The following is a 19,375-nucleotide window of genomic DNA, read 5'->3' as shown; positions in this document are numbered from 1 at the left end:
AACCAAACGGCATGAGAAGAGTAGTATGGAGATAATATCCGATTCCAGCCCCTCATTGCAGGAGGGTGAATGCTCGGAGAGTTCATGATCAGTCTCCTCAGATGAGGAAGGAAGGCCTTGCTTTTCCACCGACAATATGGAGACTTTAATTAAAGCAGTCCGTGCAACTATGGGTGTGGCAGAGAGTAGAGAGCCAAAAACAACCCAGGAGATCATGTTTGCAGGACTAAACCAGAGAAGTCGCAAAGCTTTTCCTGTGGTAGATACCATTAAAGATCTGGTCAGACGAGAGTGGGATAAGCTGGATAAGGGATTCTTACCTTCGGCCGCAAAAAGAAGGTACCCCTTTGAGGATGACACCTTATCTCAGTGGGTGAAAATCCCGAAAGTAGATGCGGCAGTAGCCTCTACCTCGAAGACAGCCTCCCTGCCATTAGAGGATGTAGGTCTCCTTAAAGATCCCTCAGACAGGAAGGCTGACATGCTCCTTAAGAAAGTGTGGGAAGCATCATCTGGAGCCTTTAAGCCTGCAATCGCAGGCACCTGTACGGCGAGATCAATCATGGTCTGGGTGACGCAGCTGGAAGAACAGCTTAAAGCTAAAACACCTAGAGACAAATTACTAAACTCCCTGTCTCAGGTCAGAGAAGGAGCGGCTTATCTGGCAGATGCCTCAATTGACTCCCTGAGATTGGCTGCAAGATCGGCGGGGCTCTCAAATGCAGCCCGACGGGCACTTTGGCTAAAGACCTGGAAGGGGATGCCCAGGCAAAGGCCAAATTATGCTCCATTCCAGGTAGGGGTGAGTACCTATTTGGCCCAGTGCTGGATGACATCCTTGCAAAGGCAGAGGACAGAAAGAAGGGATTTCCTAAAGCATTTAATCCCACTTTTAGGAATGCCTTCCGGAGACGCTTGCCCTTCAGAAAATTCCAGCCAGACCAGTAGGGATATAATCGTGACTGGGAGACGTCGGATCAGAAGAAGAAAGGTGGATACTATAAGAACCCTTCATCTTTCTCAAGACGGAGACGTAACTACAGATAAAACAGAATTGCCAGTAGGGGGAAGACTAAAGTTCTTCTCAGCAGAATGGCAAAAGATAACTTCTAGTACCTGCATAATGGGGGTTGTTGAGTCAGGATTAAAATTAGAATTTTTGAGAACTCCCCCAGATCATTTTATTGTAACATCACTGGATACTCAGGCCCAACAACAGGCCTTAGAATTAGAGATTCAACAATTGCTTACAAAGCGAGTTATTGAAGAAGTACCAAAACATCAGGAGAAGACGGGCTTTTATTCTCCACTGTTCTTGATCTCTAAGCCTGATGGGTCCTTTAGGACTATCATAAATTTACGTAGATTGAATAAATATCTTCAGTATCACGCTTTTAAGATGGAATCCATTAAATCAACAACTAAGCTTTTGTTTCCTAGGTGCTACATGTCAGTGTTGGATCTAAAAGATGCGTATTACCATCTTCCAGTTCACCGAAATCATCAGCGATTCCTCAGGATGGCAGTATGGGTAAACCATCAGATTAAACATTTCCAATTTTTAGCAATGCCCTTTGGCCTATCCATGGCACCTAGAATTTTTACAAAAGTTGTGTCGGAAGTAATGGCCCATGTCAGGGAAAAAGAAACCCTGATAGTGCCCTATCTAGACGATTTTTTAATAATTGGAAATTCAATCGCTCAGTGTACATCTAGGGTAAATGCCATAATATCATCCCTACAGGGACTCGGGTGGATAATCAACTGGGAAAAGTCAAAACTAGAACCCACAAGACATCAATTATTCCTAGGAGTTCTCCTAGACTCAGAAAATCAGTCATCCTTCCTACCAGAAGAAAAGAAGCAGAAGATCATTCAGAGGATCACGGCCGTAAGGAAAGCTCCAAACTTAAGTTTAAGAGACGCAATGTCTCTTCTAGGATCCTTGACTGCGTGTATATCGGCGGTGAGATGGGCTCAATCTCACACCCGAATGCTTCAATACGAGGTTCTTCAAGCAGAAAAAGATCTTCACGGTGCTCTGAGCAGGAAGTTCAGTATATCACCTGCCACTCTTCACGACCTCAGATGGTGGCTCAATCCAGTACATTTATCAAAAGGAGTCCTCTGGACCATCACTCCGGACAACGTGGTCACGACAGATGCCAGTCCGTTCGGTTGGGGAGCCCATATGGGAGACATTCTAACCCAGGGGCGTTGGTCAATTCTAGAGTCCCAGAATTCCTCAAACCTAAGAGAGCTGGCTGCAGTCAACCAGGCTCTTCTTTGTTTACTACCTTCCCTGGAGAATTCACACGTACAGATACAGACAGACAATATGACTGTGGTGTTCTACATCAATCATCAGGGAGGGACAAGGTCACGATCCCTAATGACCACTGCAGCACAGATATTGTCTCTGGCCGAGGATCACTTACAATCTCTGTCGGCAGTTCATATAGAGGGGAAACTCAATATAGAAGCAGACTACCTCAGTCGCCATTCCCTTCGTCAGGGAGAGTGGTCCCTAGACCAACACATATTCAATCAGATAGTCAATCTGTGGGGATTGCCGACAATAGATCTGTTTGCTACGAGGGAGAACAGGAAGGTCAGGAGGTTCGCATCCTTACACATAGCAGACCAACCTCTCATAGTGGATTCCCTTCGCCTCCGTTGGGACTTCCAGCTAGCATATGCCTTCCCCCCTATGTGTCTAATTCCGATAGTTCTCAGGAAGATCCGGGAGGAAGGAGCCAGAGTAATTTTGATCGCCCCCTTCTGGCCCAGGAGGCCTTGGTTTTCTCTCCTCAAAACAATGTCTGTCACCGATCCCTGGGTGTTGCCAGTGGTTCCGGATCTCCTCTCTCAAGGTCCATTTCGTCATCCAAATTTGGAGACTCTTCACTTAACAGCGTGGAACTTGAGAGGGAACTTCTGAAGGAGAGGGGGTTCTCCGATGCTTTAATAACTACCTTATTAAAAAGCAGGAAGGAGGTTACTACAAAAATCTATTCGAAAATTTGGAAAAAATTCCTTATGTTTTATCAGAAACCATTGGGAGATAATGCTCCGATTTCAGCTATTTTAGAATTCCTTCAGAGAGGCTGGGAATTGGGTTTAGCGGTCAACACTCTAAGGGTTCATGTTTCAGCCTTAGGAGCTCTGTACAACAGTGATATAGCTGGTAATAGATGGGTTGCTAGGTTTATTAAGGCATGTCAGCGTTCTAATCCAATCCATATTGTAAGAATACCCCCTTGGGACCTCAATTTGGTGCTTGAGGCGTTGACTGAACCTCCCTTTGAGCCATTAGAATCTATTTCAATTAAAAATTTAACCTTAAAAACAGCTCTACTCTTAGCATTAACGTCTGCCAGGAGGATCAGTGATATACATGCGCTGTCAGTAGATCCTCCCTACTTAATAATTCTCCAGGATAAGATTGTCTTAAAACCTGATCCTGCATACTTGCCAAAAGTGGCAACTAAATTTCATAGAAGTCAGGAGATTTATTTACCATCTTTCTATGAAAATCCAGGTTCAGAAGAGGAGAAAAAATATCATACCCTAGATGTAAAGAGGACAATATTAGAATACCTGGATAGGACACAAAGCTGGAGACAGAGTAGGGCTCTGTTTATTTCTTTCCAGAATCGGAAAAAGGGTTCTGGGGTCACGAAAAGCTCTATCGCCAGATGGATTAGAGAAGCAATATGTCTTGCCTATTCTGCCAGGGGAGTAACACCACCAGAAGGCATCAAGGCGCACTCCACTCGGGCCATGGCATCATCCTGGGTGGAGAAGGCAGATGTCCCCATTGAAATGATATGTAAGGCGGCAACTTGGTCATCACCTTCCACCTTTTATAAGCACTATCGCCTTGATCTATCTGCTAATTCCAGCTTGCAGTTTGGCCGCTCAGTACTTAGTGCTGTGGTCCCTCCCAGTTAATAGTCTTTGAAAGTCTCTCGTTGTGGGTGCTGTCGTGGCGATAGGAAAACCGTTTTTTACGTACCGGTAATAGGATTTTACAGAGTCCACGACAGCACCCATGCATTCCCTCCCTGTATTTAGTTACTTATTCCTGCACTCTGTTGGAAGGTGTGCCTTAGAGATCACTCTATAGAGGTGGTGGTATTTAGTAGTGTTTAAGATAATATTATCATGTACTGATTCATTGGCGGTATCCCTTGTACTCTGAAACACAAACTGGAGGGCGAGGGGGGCCGCCCCTTTTTAACCTGTAGGTTCCTGTCCGGAAGGTGGGCGGATCCCCTCTCTCGTTGTGGGTGCTGTCGTGGACTCTGTAAAATGCTATTACCGGTACGTAAAAACCGGTTTAGGTTACAATGTAGAAAAGAAAACAAGATGTTATGTGAAAGGGTACGGATAATTAGGCTAATGTAATATTATGGCTATATAAAGTATGATGGAAGACTATATATTAGCCTAATAGAGCTAAAGAATGTACAAACAGTGTCAAGATCAAGAAGCTTTGGTGTAAGGCGGCAGGTCAAAACACAGTATTTAACCTAATAATAAACAAATATTATGGTATAATCAGCTAAATAAGATTACTAAGGATCAACTGTAATTATAATCTTTGAGGTATTAGGTGTGTTGAAGGAAAAATTATAGAAAAATAAGAGAATTGAGTAAAACACAAATAGATTGTAGGAAAAGTATGACCCAAATAATGTTTTTTCACTGGAAATCAAGATATACCTAAAGGATTAATTACATCCTATTGATATGGCTTTGTACTCAATAAAGAGAAAATATGAAAGTAGAACACTTTAACTTATATTGCAAAAACTTATATAAAGTTGAAGTCTTGTAAATTTGTATAAAACAGTTCCAGGGATAGGTGCGGAAGAAATCAAGGTTGGGGTCAGTTCACAAGACCAGTGTTGGTTTCTAGTTGGTATAATCCAAAGCTAGCAGATGCGTTAGAATAAGCACACTGTAGGGGAAACTTTGCTCCCTTGATACTAACAGGGTTCCGCAGATGTCCACTCAAAACAGCTTTAGGGGATTAGGTCTCCAGGTTTGCCTTAGCAAGGTTCTCTCCGGTCTCAAAGCACAGTCTCAAGGTGTAGTATGGAACTTGTCTGTATAAGCCGCCACAGTGTTGCGGCTATGCCAGCTAATTGAGGAGTCAGAGAGCTGGTTCTAAGTTGTAAAGCCCTCGAGGGTATAGGATCCTCACAGGCGTGGTTAACAGAGGTGCCTCACGCTCCAAGACGCATGTATAATGTTGGAGAAAAGTCGAAGAGTCACTGGGGTGTCTGCGGCTGCTGTTAGTGAGGACTGCCGTAGGTCTTGTTAATGCTGTCAGTGTTTAAGGGTTATGGAGCAGCCCTCCCTGTACACTGCAACTCCCCCCGGTCCCATCTCCGCTAAAGGCTTATAGTGCTCGCTGATATCTCACCTGTGGCTCCGGATCTTCTGGTGGCAGATTCTCCGGTGACAGGAGCACTCTCTGTTATCAGCCTAGGTGGGCGGCTCCGCTCCGATGGTCCCATCTGCCGCTGACCCCGGGATCTGATGCAGCTTCCATACCTCAGCTTATCCGTTCAGGACAAAGGTAGCCTCAGGGCAACTTCTCCCGGAACTCTGGTATTGTGGGTCCCCCGGGCAATGTCACGAGGGGTTTTCTAGTGTTTCCGTAATCCGGCAGGACTTGTTCCTGCGTTCAGCAAGTGCTGAGGCTCCAGATTCCCAGGCGGCAGATTCTCCGATGTCGGGCTCTGTTGTCAGGCTCCTAGTGCGCCTCTGATCTGATGGTCTCAGCCGCCACTCTCCCCAGGATCCGTTGCAGCCTCTGTACCACAGTGTGGCCACACAGAAGGATAGGCAGCCTAAAGGCAACTTCTCCCGGAGCTCTGGTACGGCTTGTCTCCTGTGCACAATCGCGAGGAGATGTATTGTTGATCCGCAGTCTGGCGGGCCTTGTTCCTGCCCTCAGCTAGTGCTGCAGACAGTAAAAAAAATTTCAGTTAGGAATATCCAATCTTCTCTGGGTTAGTCTCAAAATGATCCCAGTAATGTTCTGGATAAATCCAGAATAAAATAAATAAAGAAATATTTATTCTGGTTGCTGTGGTAGTCGGTTTGTTGGTTGTCCCCACAGAGCTCCAGACTCCTGTGTCTCTCATCTTCAGAGTCCAGGCCTCGCCCCCCCCTGACCAAAACATATGTAGCAAATTGTCAGGGCCCCTTCCGCATCTCGGACACGTCATCCTCTCTTACCCCAATATTATGCAGGAATTTGGGAGTCCTACTATATACCCGATGCAGCAGGTACATCTGTGACAGCCTTTGTGCCTCACTAGTGAACAGCTGGGGAATCGAAGATAATATGTCATCCCACTGCTCCTTGTCTATTACCCCAACATCCTGCTCCCATTTCTCTTTAAGCTTCAATGGATGCTTATCTATAACCTGGGCAAGGAGTAGTGGATAACATCTAGAAATTGCACCAGGGACACAATCCTTGTTCCCAACCATAGAAAACAATAAATGATTATGGGTTCTAAGCGGAGTAAGGGACTCCTGTATATGCCATGAGTGTCTCAATTTAAGGTACTGAAAAAAGTACTTATGTGGTAGCTGGAATTAACCTCTTAACTGCTGAAAACTTTTAAAGACTCCATCCAACTGACGTTGATCTATAAATAGGATCCCCGCTTGTCGCTAGGGGCTAAAGCCCTCTAACCTGAATATTTCTGGCAACTTTGGGTTTTGCCATATAGGAGTAACTGGAGTATACCCATCAATATTAAGGAGTTGCTCAGTATTTTCCCAGGTTTTATTCATAAGGACTAGAGTAGGAATCTTAGTCTTATTTTTCCCCAAATAACCTGCTTCGAAAAATGAGATAATTGGGTTTCTCCCCTTAGACCCCTGGACAATGGAAGCTGTAGACCCCTGAAGCAGTTTAAGCTGTTGCAATTGTGAGGATAGAAAATACAGCCACGGGTTAGGGGCAGCCAATCCTCCCGCCTCCTTCCGCCTCTGTAATGTGTTATTTAATCCGAGCTGTGCCTTTTTTCCAAATTAATTCTCTGAACATAACTTGAAATTTGTAAAAGTGTTTCAGATTAATCCACCCAGGGGCGTTATGGATGAAATATAACAGCTGGGGCGTGATAATCATTTTGACCAAATTTGTGCAACCCACTACTGACTATGGTCATTTACATGAGGTGTTGATTTTTACTTGAAATTTCAAGTATAGCGGATCCAAATTCAGAGGTATAAACCATCTAATATTTGTTGAAACTTGAATGCCCAAATATTTAAATTCCTTCCCCACTTTAAGTCTCGTTTGACTCACTTTGTATGCCTGAGAAAGTTCATCAACTGGCATCAACATAGATTTCTCCCAATTAATACGATGCCCCGAAAAATTTCCAAACTGATTAAATATAGCTATAGCGTTTAACAATGAATCCTCTGTATCCCCAAGAAATACCAAAAGGTCATCTGCATCCAATGCCACCCTTTCTTCCACAGATCGACGCACAAAGCCCTTTATCTCCCCACTAGTTTGGAGTTTAATAGCCGGGGGTTCTCTCACCAATGTGAGCAGGACAGGGGGCAGCCCGGCCTAGTTCCCCTACACAGCGCAAAAGCCTCTGAAGTACAACCATTTATTTTAATTTTGGCACATGGATTGCAGTATTAAAATCATGACCCAGGACAGGAACAAGGGACCGAATCCTATGCCCCTCATGACAGACCATAAGTACTCTCACTCAGTGCTATCAAAAGCTTTCACCGCATTGAGCGCGAGTATTGCCCTCCCCTTTACATTCTGCGACCGTGCCTGTAGATTAATAAAGAGGCCTCACAAATTTATGGCAGTAGATTTGTCAGGCATGAAGCTGGAGATCAATAGTACGGGCTCTACTCTTAGATTTAATTCTAGAGATCTCTTTATTCAGGACCCCCCTTAAAAAGGCCTTCATCGTATCCCAAACTATCAGGGGCACTGCCAAGCCAATATTATCATGAAAAAAGGCCCTCAACTTCCCAGCTAATCCTTCTCTGTCCTTCAATATTGCCAGCCATATCTTCTCGATGTACTGGATAGAGGAAGAATATTAACAACCACCCTTAATGGGAAATGGTCTGACAACCGTCTTGTGAGATATTCCACCTTGTCCACCATCGGCAATAAGAACTGATTACCTTTGGCCAGGTCTATCTTAGATAAGGAGGAGTATGATGCTGAAAAGCAAGAATACTGTCATGTTGGTGGGAATTTAGTCCTCCAGATATCATACCACTGCATCTCCCGCAATACCTTGGCCAACGCTGTGTCCTCACTCCCCCCAACCAACAAGTCTCCCCGTTATTTATCTAGAGCGCATTGAGATACATATTGAAATCCCCAATAATAATAGCTGGTGTATCTGGGTTCTCCATCAGTAACTGGATTATCAGCTGTATAGTTTCCATTGAGAATGGTGGAGGAATATATAGTGCTACTATACACACCCGTACACTATAAAGCAGGCATACCAAGCAAATAAATCTGCCCCTGGGATCTATTGTGGCTTTTACACATGTAAAAGAAAGATTGCGGTGGATAAAAATACTAACGCCCCTGGTGTATGAGCTGTAGAAAGAAAGAAAGGACGGCCCGCTCCAATATTTACTGAGAGTTTGTGCACTTTCAGGGGTCCTATGAGTCTCCTGGAGACAATTTACAGCTGTTCCAAAGCCCTTAAGTATCTTAAAAATGGCTGATCTTTTGGTGGGCTCACCCATCCTTCGCACATTCCACGAAATCAAATTAACCTGACCCACCATGAGTGCAATTAATTGTATGACATGACCAGATTTTCCCGTATTGTTTCCTACTGCATATAGTTTTGTCCTGAGGCCCGGAGACTACAACAAATAACACAACCCCTACCACCCCTCCCCAACCCCCAACATACAACCAGAGCATATAAAATACCTGAAGATAGGAAATGCAACAGGCGCCACATTCTGTATATTTCAGTGTAACAACACCCACAAAGTGGCGTGAGGCAGTTCCTCTCTTATAACCTTACATACCAGGAGGAACTAAAGCTCCTAAGACATGTATTCCTCACAAGTCGCGTCCCATAGAGCTGGCATGTCCTTTACCTACAATGTGTACAATAATGTCATTACATACCGTATTCCAATTTATAATGTTTACACGCATAAATATAATTGAAAATAAAAATAAATAAATATATCTATAGATATATATGTGGATATAGATAGCAGCACAGTATGTGAGCGCGTGCAACAGGCCACAAGAAAGACAACCATGATATGCCATAGACTGCCTTAGCCCCCACCCTGTACCCCAACCATGGTTCCTACAGTCCCCACCCATTATACCTGCAGTCCCTACTCCCTATTGTACACATGCTTTAGCAAAACTAATGTTTACTTTGTCCTGCCAATAAAGCTTCATTGAATTGAACATATACAGTATATATATATATATATATATATATATATATATATACCCGCCCACGATTCCAGGAGTAAGCAACACTGAACATGGGCTCCTGAACTTTCATCACTTTATACCTTGCAATGAGGAAACTTTAGGACACCACCTGGAAAAATTCATCCCTGTGGATTACAGAAGTGACCTGTACTGAGCTGGACTAAAGATTTTTATGAAAAAGGATGAAAAATAAGTCTTAAAGGACAAAACAAGAATCTACTAGAGGACAGACAGCAGGCAGCACCAGGTCTGACATCCAGAGGATAGCACCCACCGGTAGGACCATCCTCAGCCTCACCACACTCATAGCCTAGATAGAACTTAAAACTATCAGAAATAAGGATTAGAATTATAAAAATGAAAAATGTAAATTTGGAACAAAAGAAATAGAACAAAGTAAATGCCGATAGCCAGAGACACAAAGCAGCAGGAGGTCAGAGATCCTGGAGATCACATACCCCAAAGGGCAGAAGAGCACTCCTGCAAAGAAAGCCATAAAAACTGCCACAATTAAAGAAAACCCAGAGACCCTCTGTGCTGATTTTACACCTAGTGAGGAAGATAAAAGAAAAACCAATGTGTTATTCTTAATAGAACATCTCCTGGGCTGGCACACTGCCCTGTGCAAGCAATATAAATGTACAACCAAGTCTGATATCAATAATGGCTGGCAGATCAGAGTCAGAAACCATGAAGATGAGTGCAGCTCACTTACCATCACCCTGTACAACAATGGCACTGCCCTGGGACAAGGGACTGAGGACAATCTGCAGCAATTTCAAGACAGATTCCCTGATATTAAACTCCAGGCCTAAACTCACAAAGAACAACAAACCCCAGACACCTCTGGTGTCCGCACCCCTACAGCCACCTCTGATAGCCGCACCCCTTCACTCACCTCTGATGTCCTCACCCCTACTGTCACCTCTGATGTTCTCACCCCTACAGCCACCTCTGATATCCGCACCCCTACAGCCACCTCTGATATCCGCACCCCTACAGTCATCTCTGATGTTCTCACCCCTAGAGCCACCTCTGATGTCCACACCCCTACAGTCACCTCTGATGCCCGCACCCCTACAGCCACCTCTGATGTTTTCACCCCTACAGTCTCCTCTGGTATCCGCACCCCTACAGCCAGCGCTGATGTCTTCACCCCTACAGCCACCTCTGATGTTCTCACCCCTTCATTCACCTCTGATATCTGCACCCCTACAGCCACCTCTGATGTCCGCACCCCTACAGCCACCTCTGATGTCCGCACCCCTACAGCCACCTCTGATGTCCGCACCCCTACAGCCACCTCTGATGTCCGCACCCCTACAGCCACCTCTGATGTCCGCACCCCTACAGCCACCTCTGATGTCTTCACCCCTACAGCCACCTCTGATGTTCTCACCCCTACATTCACCTCTGATGTCCGCACCCCTACAGCCACCTCTGATGTCCGCACCCCTACAGAGACACCACTGCCCCAATGCTTCACACCACTCACCCCAGACCCTCAGAGACTGTCTATCTCAACTAGAAAGTGACTTTGTACAATTTAAGGAAGAACATCTGAGAAACATTGGTGAAAGAAATGCTAGTGACCCAGCAATTAATGAGATAAATAAACTGAAATGTGAATACAGGTCAGCTCTGCAGGAAATAAGAGCAGCAATGTGTCAACTGCAGCAAGAAAATGCCAGGCTAAGACAGGAGATAGAAAAGCTGAAACCACAGACCCCTGGACCTCTGAGCCAGGAGGGGGCCTCGGGAAGCGAGGAGAGCAGAGGACATGACCTCCACTGGCCATGAGGCTGAGAGGCCTAATAACCCCAATATGAAGGAACCTGAGTCTAATAAAAGGGAACCAGAAATAAGATTCATAGAAGACAGAAGAAAACCTGCCACCAGCATAATCTCCAACACAGACCCCCATCAACAGCCACATCCCCCACCAACAATGTCACAAAGCCCTGATACCGTCCTCATAATGGACTCAAATGGGAAATACCTGAATACATGGCGGATAGTCCCAGGAAAAAGTGTCAATAAAATCTGCTGTGCAACTATTGAACAGGTGACAGCAGTCATCAATAATCCATGGTTTATCAACCCAAACCCATATCATTATACACACAGCACCTGCAGATCTCAGGACAACTGTCCCAACTAGCAAGGACGGCACAACTAATATTCCCTGACAGCAAAATCATTCTGTCATCTCTGCTCCCAAGAAAAGATATATCCTACCACACCATCCAGAACATCAACACAGACCTAACCGTAAGAATGAAATCTGCCAGGAGTGATTCTGACACAACACACCTCCATAAATCACCATCACGTCTATGACAGCAAGCACCTGAACAAACTAGGGGTCAGCCTTCTGGCCGTAGAGCTGAAGGACATTGTACTAAGCAGGGACCCTAGGCCTGGATCCAACACCAACCAGAATCCCATGGAAAGACCCCCGACAATGAGAAGGCAAGAAACGTCAATTATATCAAAGGAAGATGGAAACAAACACCCTCACCCAAAATCAGACCACCAGAGGAGACCACCATGGAGGAGACCACCGACCTCACATAGAGACATACAAAACAGAGGCATCCAGAGCAGAGACATGGAGGAGATAAAGACCTAACACATTGTGCAGGAAAGTAATGTGACTGGACGGAACCAATATCATTTATAAACCAGTCAGAGATCCGGTGTGTCCTACACAGCCACACTCATTACAAGGTATACACAGACAAGTGATTAGAAAAATTACTTCACTTAAAATTAACTGCTGGAACATCCAAGACCTGAAAACTTCGACCTTTGGATGTAAAACAAATGACCCAGATTTTATACAAAGACTGAAAAACATAGACATTCAGATTCTCCTAGACACATTGACCAGGGCCAAAAAGGACGGGGGGAGCCACACATAGCAGGACAGGGATGAAGGGACAATGCATACTCGGCTTATACTCGAGTCAATAAGCTTACTCAGTTTTCCGTGGCAAAATTTGGTGCCTCGGCTTATACTTGATTCGGCTTATACTCAATTATATACGGTAACCAACTTCAAGATTCCCTCTGAGACACCTCCTTCTGGAAACTATGGAACCACATGGGCACAAAAAGCAAGAAAAACAATATTCATATCCAAAATGGCAATATCTGGCTTCAGTACTTGAGAGACCTCTACAAAGACATCTACTGTATATCCATATATACAGTGGCTGGTATAGTGTAGTGGTTAAGTGCACAGCCTATGACATGGGAGACTAAGGTTGAAATCCTGGCTCTGCCCTGTGGAAAAATAAATAAATTATACCAAGGCTCCTAACACTATAATACGCTATAATACCTACCCTAGGTTGCTGTTATACTGTAGTGGTTAAAGTGCACAACCATCAATATGGGAGACTGGGGTTCATATCCTGGCTCTCCCCGTTGGAAATAATATACCAGTAGTGGTCTTTGGGCAAGACTACTAACACTATAGTGCCTACCTCAATAAACATGAGTGTCACGAACAAAGAGAGTCATGCCAGCTCGGACGTCGCCCGGATTAACAAGGTCCGCATCAGATGTCAATCTGATGATAAATGGGCTACTGGAACAAACCATACATGGACAAGGCAAGAGAACCTGGATCTGATGAAATTGTATTATAACAGCAGACCAAATGAGAGAGGATACATGAAGCGTATGAGGAAACTGGATGGATACAAGACCTGCATGTCCACTGACTGAGAAACAACTAGTCACCCAATGTTTCAATATCATAAAGAGAAAGCTATTATCGCACTGCAGATCCTCCCCAAGTGAAGACCTGGAAGAACAACAAGTGCAACCCCTTGAAGATCCTGACCCAACCCTGCAACTAGAGAGCACTGCAGCTGATCTGAATCAGAAGATCTTAGATAAACTAAATACCATCAATACTAGAGATCGAATGTTAAGGCTCCGCAAAGAAACACCACCAGACAGTATGCTAGAAGATGCCAATAGAGCACTTTCATCACACACCACAACATAAACTAATAACCTGATCTACTGCCTCAGCAATCATGGAAACAAGTATGTGCCCCCCTTGGAAAAGAAGACTGTAACTAAAGATCAAGGTGACATGAAGGGAAGTCAGTCAACTAACAGAAATACAGAAGGGTGTAAAGATCAAGAATAAGACCAAGATGGACAAGTACAAAGGCCTGACCCCAACTGAAGAGACTCTCACTGCAAAACTAGGGAGATACATTAGAGAAGCTGAGGCCAAGAAGATAAATGCCCTGTTCTCCAAAGAGCCATCCAAGGTGCACTCCCAACTACAGAGGAACAGCACAAAGGCAGCAACTCCACCAATAGCAGAGACTAAGCAATACTGGAGGAACATATGGGAGAAGGAAAAAACACAACACCAGTGCAATGTGGCTGCAAGAGCAAGAAGCAGTCACCATTACAGAAGCAGACATCCATCAGCGTGTCAAGAACATGAAGAGCTGGACAGCACCTGGCCCAGAAATGATCCACAGCCACTGGCTAAAGAAATTAACAGCTGTACATGAATGCATGGCAAAGCAGATGAACCAACTGCTAGAAGCTGGCCACCACCCATCTTGGCTAACACAAGGTAGAACAGTGCTGATCTTGAAGGATCCTCACAAAGGAACAGTTCCATCCAACTACCACACAATAACCTGCCTTACAACAACATGGAAACTCCTGTCAGGCATCATAGCCACTAAGCTAGAGAACCATATGAACCAGTACATGAATGCAGCTCAGAAAAGCATTGGGACTGACACCAGAAGCTCTAAGCACCAGCTACTAGTACATAGAGCAGTCGCTTAATACTCAAGATCCAGACAGACCAATCTTATCACAGCCTGGATTGACTACAGGAAAGCCTATGACTCAATGCCGCACACATGGATCTGTGACTGCTTGGCTCTCTACAATGTCGACAGGAAATTAAGAACCTTCCTCAGAAACTCAATGGGGCTACGGAGAACAACATTGGAAGTCAACTCAAGACAACTAGCACAAGTGACCATCAAATGTATCATATGCCAAGGTGATGCACTGTCCCCATTGCTGTTCTGCATAGGCTTGAACCCCCTCAGATAATTATAGAGACTGGCTATGGATACAAGTTCAAGAGTGGAAGCACCATCAGCCAATTCCTCTACATGGTTGACATCAAGCTGTATGCAAAAAACGAACAAGACATCGATTCACTGATCCACCTGACAAGGATCTACAGGGAAGACATCGGGCTGTCCTTCGGACTGGAAAAGTGTGGCCGTTTGGTAAGAAAGAGAGGCAAGGTAGTCAAGACTGATGGAGTGGAATTACCAGCAGGGCCCATAGCAGAAGTACAGACATGCTACAAGTACCTCGGCATCCCACAGGGATACAGTAACCATGATGAGGAAGCAAGGAAAGCAGCAACATCCAAATACCATCAAAGGGTAAGACAGGTCCTGAAGAGCCAGCCCAATGGGAAGAATAAAATACTGGCCATCAATACATATGCCCTGCCAGTTATGAGATACCCTGCTGGCATACTGTTCTGGTCAAAGGAAGAGATGGAAGCTGCAGATGGGAAGACATGAAAGCTCCTCACAATGCATGGAGGTCTCCACCCTAAGTCTGGCACCCAAGATTGTATACCAACAGAAAGGAGGGTGGTCGAGGCCTGATAAGTATCCAAGCTACCATCACGGATGAAACAAGGAGTATCCAAGAATGCATCAGAAAAATGGCACAAAAAGATGAGATGCTAAGAGAAAGCCTAAGGCAGCAACATCAGATCTGGAAGGAAGAACAGGAACATGAAGCGCCATGGCAAGACAACCTCTGCATGGGATGTACCATCGACATATAATGGAAGCGGCTGACATGGAGAAATCCTAGCAATGGCTGGAGAAAGCTGGACTCTGAGACAGCACAGAGGCACTAATCATAGCAGCACAAGAGCAAGCACTAAGTACCAGATCCATAGAAGCAGGAATCTACCAGACAAGACCCGAGGTGCAGGCTATGCAAAGAAACCTCAGAAACCGTCCAACACATAGTGGCAGGAAGCAAAATGCAAGCAGGAACAGCGTATACAGAATGCCACAACCAAGTAGCTGGAATTGTATACAGTAACCTCTGCACAGCATATGGGCTAAGTCCCCTTTAGTCCAGGTGGGAGACCCCAGAAAAAGTGGTGGAGAATGAAAGTGCTAAGATCCTGTGGGACAAGATCCAAAGGGATAAGCAGGTGTTGGCTATCCAACCAGACATTGTAATAGTAGACAAGGATCAGAAGACAGCAATGATAACACTGGTCAACAGCATTTTTGGTGCCAAAGATATTTCATCGAATTTAGGGTATTTTTGGGGTGCTGATTCTGAATATGTCATCAGTTTTGCCAGATTGGCTCAAGTTTTTGAGATTTTTGGTATCTTATTTATAGCACTTGTTGGTAAATGCGACGCATCATCTCATTAATTTCTTTGGATTAGTACTTGAACTGAGCAGTTCTCAATATAGTTTTGTGTTAATTAGTGTTCTAAAAGCTTGTTCATAGCTTGATTTTTGCACTAACTTTATGTTGTTGTCTGTTTTCCAGTGAAAAGCATGAACTCATCAAGAAGAAGTTGTCTTAACGATCCAGACTCATTCTGTTACATTTGTGGTGAATACACACTGCCAAAACATAGAAGAAACATAACAGACTTCGTAAAAAAAGTGTATTTTGCCTATTTTGGGGTTATGCTTGGGGACCAAGACAAGTTTTGGGCACCACACATAGTGTGCAAAGCATGTATCGAATTATTACGAAAATGGAGCAAAGGACAAAGAAAAAGCTTCAAATTTGGTGTTCCAATGGTGTGGAGAGAGCCAAAAAATCATCATGATGACTGTTATTTATGGTAAACACAGGTACAGGCACATCTTCACAATGAGGGACAGGCCTTCTTGCAGATTCCATGTTACTCCCATTTTCGTTTCTTATGCTTATTGAATCCTTGCCCTTGCACTGCACAGAAATTACAGTCATCATGATGATTTTTTGGCTCTCTCCACACCATTGGAACACCAAATTTGAAGCTTTTTCTTTGTCCTTTGCTCCATTTTCGTAATAATTCGATACATGCTTTGCACACTATGTGTGGTGCCCAAAACTTGTCTTGGTCCCCAAGCATAACCCCAAAATAGGCAAAATACACTTTTTTTACGAAGTCTGTTATGTTTCTTCTATGTTTTGGCAGTGTGTATTCACCACAAATGTAACAGAATGAGTCTGGATCGTTAAGACAACTTCTTCTTGATGAGTTCATGCTTTTCACTGGAAAACAGACAACAACATAAAGTTAGTGCAAAAATCAAGCTATGAACAAACTTTTAGAACACTAATTAACACAAAACTATATTGAGAACTGCTCAGTTCAAGTACTAATCCAAAGAAATTAATGAGATGATGCGTCGCATTTACCAACAAGTGCTATAAATAAGATACCAAAAATCTCAAAAACTTGAGCCAATCTGGCAAAACTGATGACATATTCAGAATCAGCACCCCAAAAATACCCCAAATTCATTAAAATATTCTGGACACCAGAAAAAAATTTTTTTTTTGTTGACCTGTGTAATATATGTGGCAGTGTCAAGTTACAGCAACATCAGAAAGAAGGAATATGAGAAGCTGGAGAAATATCAGGGCCTCAAAGGAGAACTGGAGATGTGGAAGATGAAGACAACAGTGATTCCTGTGGTTGTAGGAGCACTTGGAGGAATGGCTACAACAGATACCAGGAGCAACATCTGAGCTCTCTGTCCAGAAAAGCGCAATATTGGGAACAACTAAGATCCTGCGCGGAACCCTCAAACTCCCAGGCCTCTGGTAGAGGACCCAAGAATGAGAAAAGACAACAAAGACCACCCCCAGTGGGGGTGAGAAGGAAGTTTAATTTTTTTTAATATATTTAGAGAGAGAGGGAAACATATATAGGAATACAGATGACCTACACTGGCCAGGAGGTTGAGAGGCCAAATAACCCCAATATGAAGGAACCTGAGTCTAACAAAAAGGGAGCCGGAAATAAGATCCATAGAAAAGAGAAGAGAATCTGCTACCATCATAATCTCCAGCACAGACCCCTATCAGCAGACACATCCCCCAGCAATAATGTCCCAAAGTCCTGATACCATCCTCCTATTGGACTCAGATGGGAAATACCTCAATACACGGCGGCTATTCCGAGGAAAAAGGGTCAATAAAATCCACTGTGCAACTATAGAACAGGTGACAGCAGTCATCAATACTCCATGGTTTACCAACCCAAGCCATATCATTATACACACAGGCACAAACAATCTGCCAGACCAGAACCAGCAGATCATAGGACAACTGTCCCAACTATCAAAGATGGCACAACTAAAATTCCCTGACAGCAAAATCATTCTGTTATCTCTGCTCCCAAGAAAGGATATATCCAGCCACACCATCCAGAACATCAACATGGACCTAACCGCAAGAATGAAATCTGTGCCAGGAGTGATTCTGACACAACACCCCTCCATAAATCACCATCACCCCTATGACAGCAAGCATCTGAACAAACTAGGGGTCAGCCTTCTGTCCAAAGAGCTGAAAGACATTGTACTAAACAGGGACTCTAGGCTTGGATCCAACACCAGCTATAATCCAATGGAAAGACCCACGCTAATGAGAAGGAAAGAAACGACAATTATATTAAAGAAAGCTGGAAAATACACCCTCACCCAAATTCGGACCACCATGGAGGAGACTACCGACCTCACACAGAGATATACAAAACAGAGGCATCCAGAGCAGAGATATGCAGAGCAGAGATATGGAGGAGATAAAGACTCTGCTCAACACATTGTGCAGGAAACTAATGTGACTGGATGGAACCAAAATAATTAATAAACCAGTCAGAGATCCAGTGTGTCCTACACAGCTATACTCGTTACAAGGTATACACACAGAAGTGATATAGAAAAATTACTTCACTTAAAATTAGCAGCTGGAACACCTGAACACCTCGACCTTTGGATGTAAAACAAATGACCCAGATTTTATACAAAGCCTGAAAAACATTGACATTTAGATTCTCCTAGAAAAATGGACCAGTGTAGAAAACGAATCCCTGGTAACCATTGGATACAGGGAAATCTGTGTCCCTGCCCTGAAAAATAAAAACATTAAACTGGGCTGCTGCTCAGGAGGAATATCGATCTGGCATAAAGAAGAGCTCCAACAGTACATCAAACCAATGAAGAAAGGAGACAGCCACATATGGTTTAGAATCAGCAGCTACATCCTCACCGCACAGTCTGATATATATGTCTGTGCCACCTATATACCACCACCAGTGTCGCCCTACTTCAATCCAGAGCGCTTTAAGATCTTACAAGTGGAAGCCACCCATTATCAGGCCCTGAGAAAAGTTCTCATCTTTGGAGACCTCAATGCAAGAACTGGGAGAGAAAAAGACTTTCTGACCATGGGTGGAAAGATCTATATATTTGGAGCAGAGACTGACGGCCATGACTCAGTACACATGGAGAGAAACCACAACGACAGTACAGTCAACAAAAGTGGCATAAAGATCCTGAACCTATGTAGAAGTTTAGGACTTCATATTCTCAATGGCCGTACAAAGTGAGACTCCCTAGGAAGATATACATTAAACTCCCATGAAGGAAGGAGTGTAGTTGACTGTGCCACTACAGGTATGGACATGGTAAATATCGGCGGCTTCATAGTCACCCCACAAATGCACCTGTCAGATCGCAGTCATCTCCTATACATGAAATCTACAAAGAAACCACCTGCACAAAAGCCTCAGCAGAGCGGCCTCTTCAACCTG

The sequence above is a fragment of the Ranitomeya variabilis genome, chromosome 4 (assembly GCF_051348905.1).
Source record: "Ranitomeya variabilis isolate aRanVar5 chromosome 4, aRanVar5.hap1, whole genome shotgun sequence".
NCBI lineage: Eukaryota > Metazoa > Chordata > Amphibia > Anura > Dendrobatidae > Ranitomeya > Ranitomeya variabilis.
This window is presented reverse-complemented; position numbering follows the sequence as displayed.